Source organism: Belonocnema kinseyi, chromosome 9, assembly GCF_010883055.1.
Source record: "Belonocnema kinseyi isolate 2016_QV_RU_SX_M_011 chromosome 9, B_treatae_v1, whole genome shotgun sequence".
Classification (NCBI taxonomy): Eukaryota; Metazoa; Arthropoda; class Insecta; order Hymenoptera; family Cynipidae; genus Belonocnema; species Belonocnema kinseyi.
Window position 1 is genome coordinate 95,980,127 of NC_046665.1, and position 7,733 is coordinate 95,987,859.

At 24.1% G+C, this 7,733-nt stretch overlaps 1 non-coding gene across 1 annotated transcript; it reads right to left on the reverse strand.

Moving 5' to 3' along the window:
* Nucleotides 1-3,526: 3,526 nt before the first annotated feature.
* Trnar-ucg lies at nt 3,527-3,599 on the reverse strand. The gene has a single exon. It is a non-coding gene; the product is annotated as a tRNA-Arg (tRNA).
* Between the last annotated feature and the right edge of the window lie 4,134 nt (nt 3,600-7,733).

Sequence of the window (7,733 nt, forward strand, 5' to 3'; positions counted from 1 at the left end):
TCTGCCTTTTCATCGCCGTATGGTGGGTTGAAATTTTTATTTAAAAAAATCAAAACATGGTTTTCGATGTATTTTTTCCCGTAGAATTCGATTCTGAAGTCAGAAAAATAGAATTTTTCTTTATTTTTTTTCATTTAAAAAAAAAAACCATGAAAAAACCGTAAAAAATGAGGTTTTTCGATCAAACCCCCATAAAAAAGTAGCTGGACCCTACTTTTTTATTGCAAATTCGGATTCAGCGTCGAAAAATACATAAAAATATATAGGTCTGGTCAATTGCACAGACACTTTTGTTTTTTTGTGGGCCTGTGTTATCAACCAAAAAGGTTAATTTTGTACCAAAAAGAGGATTTAAAAAAAGTACATTAATTCTTAATTAAAGAGTTGAATTTTCAACTGAAAAAATGTTAATTTCTAAAAAAAATAGCTGAATTTTGAAGTAACAAAGATCAGTTTTCAACCAAAAGTGAAATATAGTTAAATTGGTAGTTCAAAAAAATTATATTTTTTTCAAGAAAGAAAAAACAGATTTATTTTTTTAATTATTTTTATTTAACTTTCAAGCAATTAGTTTTATTTTTAACCAACAAGACCAATTTTCAACCAATAATGAAATAGTTGGGTTTTAAACAAAAAATGAATTTTCAACTGACATTATAAATCTTTAACTGAAATAGTTGATGTTTCAAATACAAAGATTAATTTTCAACTAAGAAGAATAATTTTTATTATATAACATAGATTTTCAAGAAAACATATGAATTTTCAATCAAAAAGATAAATCGTCAACCAACAATTGAATATTTAAATTTTCACTTGAAAATTCATGTTTAACCAAAATAAGGAATTTTCAACTGAAAGGATTTAATTTTCGATTTAAATAGTTGCATTTTCCGGTAGAAAAACACATAACTTGCAACAAAACTAGTTTTCAAAAAAATATTAAATTTTTCCAACAAATTGATTAATTTTAAAATGAAATCATGAATCTTTAACTGGAGTTGTAAATTTTTAAGCGAAAACATGAATTTTCATCTAAAATGATGTATCTTAAACTAGAATCATTGAAATGAAAATATTAATTTTCAACTTAGAAGATTCATTTCTACGAAAAAAGTATACATTTTTAACTAGAAAAAATTTAATTAAATAATAAATAGTTACATTTTCATTTTTAAATTATTTTCTAACAAACAATAATAAAATAATTTTAAAGAAAATAGTTAAAGTTGCAATTGGAATAGTTGAATTTTCAGTAAAAAATTTAATTGACAGCGAGAGAAAAGACGCATTGTGAATAAAATAAATAATAACAACAATAATTAAATCTTCGTTCAGAAAAGATGAATTCTGAACGAAAAATTCAGTAGTTAATATTTCAACCAGAAAAGATAAAAATTTTTGATAAAATATAATGGAATTTAAACAAAATACAGGAATTTTCAACCACCGAATAGGTGAATTTTCAGTTAAAAAATTTAATGTAAAAAACGAAGTTTCACCAAATAGTTTATTACAAGAATATAAAGCTATTTTTAAAAATGAAGAATCATAGTTATTCAATTTAATATTGCAATTTTTAAAAAATTAAACATTTTCTTGAAAAAATGTTCTGACTTTAAAAAAAATTTCCTGACATTTCCAGGGTTTTCCAGGTTTTCCAGTTAGGAGAATATTGTATATGATTTTACATCTTCTTTAACATTTTCTTTCCTTATTATAGCGAATTTTTTCATTTACTAATACTTTTATTTTTTTGTAATATTTAAAAAAAAATACAAAATATATCTTCAGATTATTTCCGTATGAAATAACTATTCATCAAGGCAGAATTAAATTCCACTGTATTTTAATTAGATTTCAAGTTTCGAAAAGATTCCATTTATCACGTTTTTTGGGCATAATTGTCACATGAATGTATTTAATTATTTTATTTGAAAAAAAATTGTATTTTTGAAGTTCAAGAGTAAAAATAATGTATTTAATCAAGTTATTTTGTCATTTTTATACACCAGATAAAAAGGTATTTTAAAAATAAGTTAAAAATAACAATTTTTCTATATACTTATTTTAATATTTACATTTAAAACATTATTTTGAAAACTAAAACTTATAGCAAACTGTTCATTTTTACTAGTTACAGTACAAAATTGAGTTTCTCTTGACTCTCTTCAGTTGAAAATTTAAATATTTAGTTAATATTTACTTTTTTTTATTCGTGAATCGTCATTTTAGTTAAAAAACTTTATTTTAAATTAAAATACTTTTTAAAGTTTTCTTTTTGTTATAAATTAATTTTTTAACTAAAAATTTAACTATTTCGTCTTTGGTTAAACATTTATCTTCAGTGAAAAAGTCAACTATTTGGTTAAAAATGTCTGAATTTTGTAGAAATTTTTTATTTTGTGGTACAATATTAATCTTCTTGATGACTAATTCACCTTTTTGTTTAAAAATTAATTTCTTTGGTTTAAAATTTAACTATTAGGTTAAAAATTCCTTTAAAGATTCAAAATTGGTTGAAAATTCATGTGTTTTGTTATAACTGAATCTTTTTTGGTATAAAATTAATTTTGTTGGTTAAAATTCATATGCTTGGTTAAAAAATTAACAATTCCATTCAAGCTTTTTAAGAAGTTTGAATGGCTTAAAGAAAATGAAGAATTTTTCTTAAAATTCCTGGATAAATTTTTAATGAATTATTATTTTAAAAAGTTAGTTTTTACAGAGAATTGAAAACGATATCAAAACACTTGTAAATTAATTTCGACAAATCAGGAAAGATTTCCGAAAATTTATCAAATATTGTAGAATTTCTTCCAGTCTTTTATAAGTCCTAAATATATTTTAAACTCGAATTTCCCTTCTATGTTTATAGTATAGTGTGAAATAAAAAAAAACTTTTTTCGAGATATATCTGAAATCTTCAAAAAATAATTTTGAATTTTTTCAAGAATCTTAGAGAAAGTATATTTTTGACGTAAAAAACAAATGAATAAATAAACTTAGAAGAGAAATCGTTATTTGAAAATTTTATTTTGAATTCAAAATTATATTCCCCCTCAAATTATAATGTGGGTGAAATTTTTTTGCCTTTCTCAGTTGAAAAATCTCTTTTTGTTGAAAATTCAACTACTTTCTGGAAAATTCATGTTTTTGGTTTGAAAATGAATCTGTTAGGAGTGAATAATTCACTATCTTGTTGAAAATTCGTATTTCTTTTCTTGAAAATTTGAACAAATTTTTAGTTGAAAATGTCACTTATTATATATTTTTTGTTGAGAATTTATCTTTTTTAATCTAAAACTCAACTATTGGGTTGAAAATTAACTTTTATGTTGAAATTTTTAATTCACATAACTTGATTTAGTTTTTTTTTTTTTTTAATAGTGAAATATGTTTTTCCTAATACTTTCACAAAAATTATATTCAATACGGAAATTGAAAATTTGTTCATTAGTTAAAAAAGAGTATATATATTGCTACTGAACATCTTTGTGTAAGGTACAAGTGTAAAAAAATTTCACGACCGTGACAGGACTCGAACCTGCAATCTTCGGATTCGAAGTCCGACGCCTTATCCATTAGGCCACACGGTCACATGAGAAGTGTCTCGTTGTGGAGCCACACGAACCCGCGCCCGTTTTATGATTTATCGCTATGTAAATTTGCGGTTACAGCCAGGAAGTGGCTAATAAAGTCTTGAACAAATACTAGAAAGCCACTTTATCAACTTAAGGACGTACTAAATTTATCTCATGTTAAAAATGAGCATTCCTGTAAATCATTCCTAAAATCCATGAAAATATTCCTATTCTTGATTGGCACTAATTTTGGCAGGGGAATTGAAGATGAACATTAAAAAAAATATATTTAAGAGTAAGATTATTTATTTAGTTTTTATGTTTTGCCTTTCTGTTTAGGTAAAGGTTGCAATTTGTCTTTGAAAATTTTTATTTAAGAACTATATTGTTTATAAAAATAGCAATTTGAAAAAATTATCATAATATTATGATTAATTAATAATATAATTTATCACATTATTGTAATTATTTATCATTACAATAATAAATAATTTTGAACCTGATATTTGAAAAGTATTAAAAATGAGCTTCAATTCGTATTTGAAGTTTTATTCTTTAGTCTACAAATGATCAAAATTCGTATTTGTTCCCGTTTTTCCAGAATTAAAAATTCAAATTAAAAGCTCCTTTATTTCGGTTAAGAAGTCTAAATTTAAACTTGAGGTGAAGACTTAATCTTTTGTTGTTAAAAATTGTATTATTTGGTTCAAAATTTATTTATTTGGCTGAAAATGCCACAATTTTTTTCAAAAGTTATCTTTTTTAGTTGAAAATTTAACTATTTGGTTAAAAATTCATGTATTTTGCTAAAAAATCGTATTTATTGGTAGAAATTTATTCCTCTTGGTTGAAAATTCAACTACTGGACTGTTTATTTAAAAATCAATTTATTACTTAAAATTAATAATTTGAACGGTAAATTCATACATATTGTTAAAAGTTAAACTGCTTAAATTAAAATGAGTTATTTTGTTAAACAATAATTTTTGAAGTGAACATTTAATTACTTGTTTAGAAATTCAACTTTTTGTAGAAAATTAGTCTGCCTTAAAAATTGAATAAATTGATAGCAAATTTAACTGTTTTTAGAAAATTCATTGTTTTATGGGAAAATATTTTTTTTTTAAATAAAAACTTAACTATTCCATTTTTGTGTAATAATTGATATTTTTATTTTCAAAATTCAACTATTTGGTTGAAAAATGATGTTACGGTTGAAAATTCATCTTTTTGCTATAAAATTAATCTGGAAAAGTTTAGTAGAAATATCGCAGTTTTTTCTTGAGCATTCAAGATTTTTGATGAAATTTATTCTCTTTGTTGCCTGAAAAAATTTTCTTGTTCAAAAATTTTGTTTAAGTAAATATTTCATTATTTAGTTGATAATTCCACTTTTTGTGTAAATATCGTCTGTTTCACTTGAAAATTCAACAGTCTGGTAGAAAATTCAACATTTTTGTAGAAAATTATTTTTGTTTTTAAAATGACAGTCTAACTATTTCATGTTTGGTTAATAATTGATCTTTTTTAAATACAAAATTCAACTGTTTGGTTCAAAATTCAACATTTTGGATTAAATTTATTGCCTTTATTTGAAAAATTCATATATGAATTTTTGAACTTGAAAGGATCAAATTTTAACTAAAAACGGAATCGTTAAGTTTTCATTGAAAAACAATCAATAAAAAAAGACAATTTCTACAAAGAAAGTGGAATTTTTCGGCAGAAAATATGAATTTTCAACAAAAAAGGCCATTTTCAACCAAAGAGTTGAATTTTCAATCAATTAGTTAATTCTGTACACCAGAAATTAATTTTTAATCTAAAAGAAGGAATTTTCAACAAAAGACATGAAACCTCAACTAAAACTGATTAATTTTCAACCAAACGGTTGTATTTTTAACTAACAAAAAATTGAAAACATGATGAACTCAGAAAAATTACTCGCATAATTCATAAACTTAGAGAATCGACATTTAATTTTATCACTTTGTTCAAAAATCAACAATTTTGTTAAAAATAAAGAAATCGATCCATTTGTTTGAAAATTCGACTTTTTCGTTGAAAATTCGTCTTCTCGTGTGGAAAATTTTACTATTTCGTCAAATATTACCTTTTTTATTCAAAACTCATATTTGCGGTTTTATAACTTTTTTAAATAATTATATATGTATCATATGTTATTTTAGTTTTGTAGAAAATTCTATTTTTGGCATCAAAATTTAACAGTTTTTATTAATTTTTTTCTTTATTTACTGAAAAAACTTTCTTGGCTCGAAATTCGTCATTTTAGTTTAAGAATTCGACTATTGTCCTAAAAATTTCATCTTTTATTAATAAAAATGCAACTGCTTGACTGAAAACTATATTGTTCAGTCAAATCTTGAAAAAATAATCTTCAAAAAAGATTAGAGTATTTTTTTGTCGAATATTTTTAACTATTTTGTCGAAATTTCATCTTTTATCTGATTGAATTCAACTATTTTTGGTTTCAAATTAAATTTGGTTGATTGAGAATTCATCATTTTAATTGAAAAACCTTTTTTTTATTGAATTTTTAACAATTTTGTTAATAAATAATTTTTAATCGATTGAAAATTAATTTTTAATGAGAAATTCACCATTTCAATTTTTCATTGAAAATTTATCTTTTTGGATTTTTCGACCAAACATGCACTTTCGTTAATTTGTAGATAAAGTTGCAAAAATATATTTTTTTAAACTTTTTTCTAATACACTAAGGCAACACTCACACACTTTTAAGTTTCAATGAAAAATTGTGGTATTTGTTTTACTCAGTATATTAAAAAAAAAGCATAAAAAAATCAAATCAATACATAATTTTTTTAAAATCTTTAGGTACAAATTGACGAAAGCGCATATTTCGTCATTTTCTGAAATATTATATTTCGATGAAAACATAATTTCATTACTGTTTTTGCACCTAAACCATCAACTTTACCAAAAATAATTTAAAAACAAAATTTTACTGCACAAAAAAATTTGAAATTTTTCAATCGGCGAAGAAACTTTTCAGTCCTGCTACCAATAAATCTAATCATTTTAGGTTTTATGGTACATCCTACTGTATTTTTACAGTAGAATGGTCCTAATGATCTTCAATTTTACAAAAATGCACTTTTCCCTCTATTTGGAGTTTTTTCACTTTCCAATTTATATTTTAAAAATAGAATTTTTTGCCATCTGTCGCAAGTATCAACTCAGATTACAGTAGCAATAGGTTTCTTTTTAAAACGCGATATTTTATAGTGTGCAATTGCCCTCGTTTTGCGCAGGTGTCAGCAACGAGTCTCATATTTCTGAGCCCTCGACATTCCGGCACATACCTACGAAACTCATCACAAATACATAGAATCTTTTGCCAAATCGGGCTCGACAGACTTATTTCATATGATGAATGTTGGATGTGAATTTCAATTTCTTTGAATTCAGCGAACTGCAAGAAACAAATAAATTCATGGAGCGCTAAACTTGAAGATTTCAACGATAGAATATAAAATCATATTTGCAAAAAATGGTGGAATGATTACACTAAAGTCCCGATATAAGACAGGTTTCAGACATGGCGTGCCTTGACCTTGATCCTAAATCGAGGGAATCTAAACGTAAACAGGCGAGCTGCATGAATAATGCCTGCTTGATTTGGACGCATGACGCAACCAGATGCAAAGTTTGTTCTTTGAAATGTTCTTAAATTTTATAAATCGCAATTTCCAAAAGAGGAATTTTAAATTTACCATATTATTTTTAAAAAAGAAAATGCAAAGGCAAGAATTCTGTGCTTAACTTTTTGACTGCATGTTTTAAAAATCACAAAAGTATAATTAAATTAAAGATTAGATACGATTAAAATAATTGAGATGAAGAATTTTCTGCACCATCAGCTTACTTAGTAAGTCAAAACTTCCAAGTGATTTCATTTGATGATAAAATTTATTTCTGAATTTTACTAAACATTATTGATAAAAGAAAAGATTTTAATACTATCAAATGTTTTTTAACATCGAAAAATAAATCTCCTCTTAACATTTTGCTGTCACGATATAATTTGTAAACTTTTTCAAACTTTCAAAGAGATGAGAAAAATTAATTCATGGACCAAAACTAATAATTTTCTCGGCTTTACTT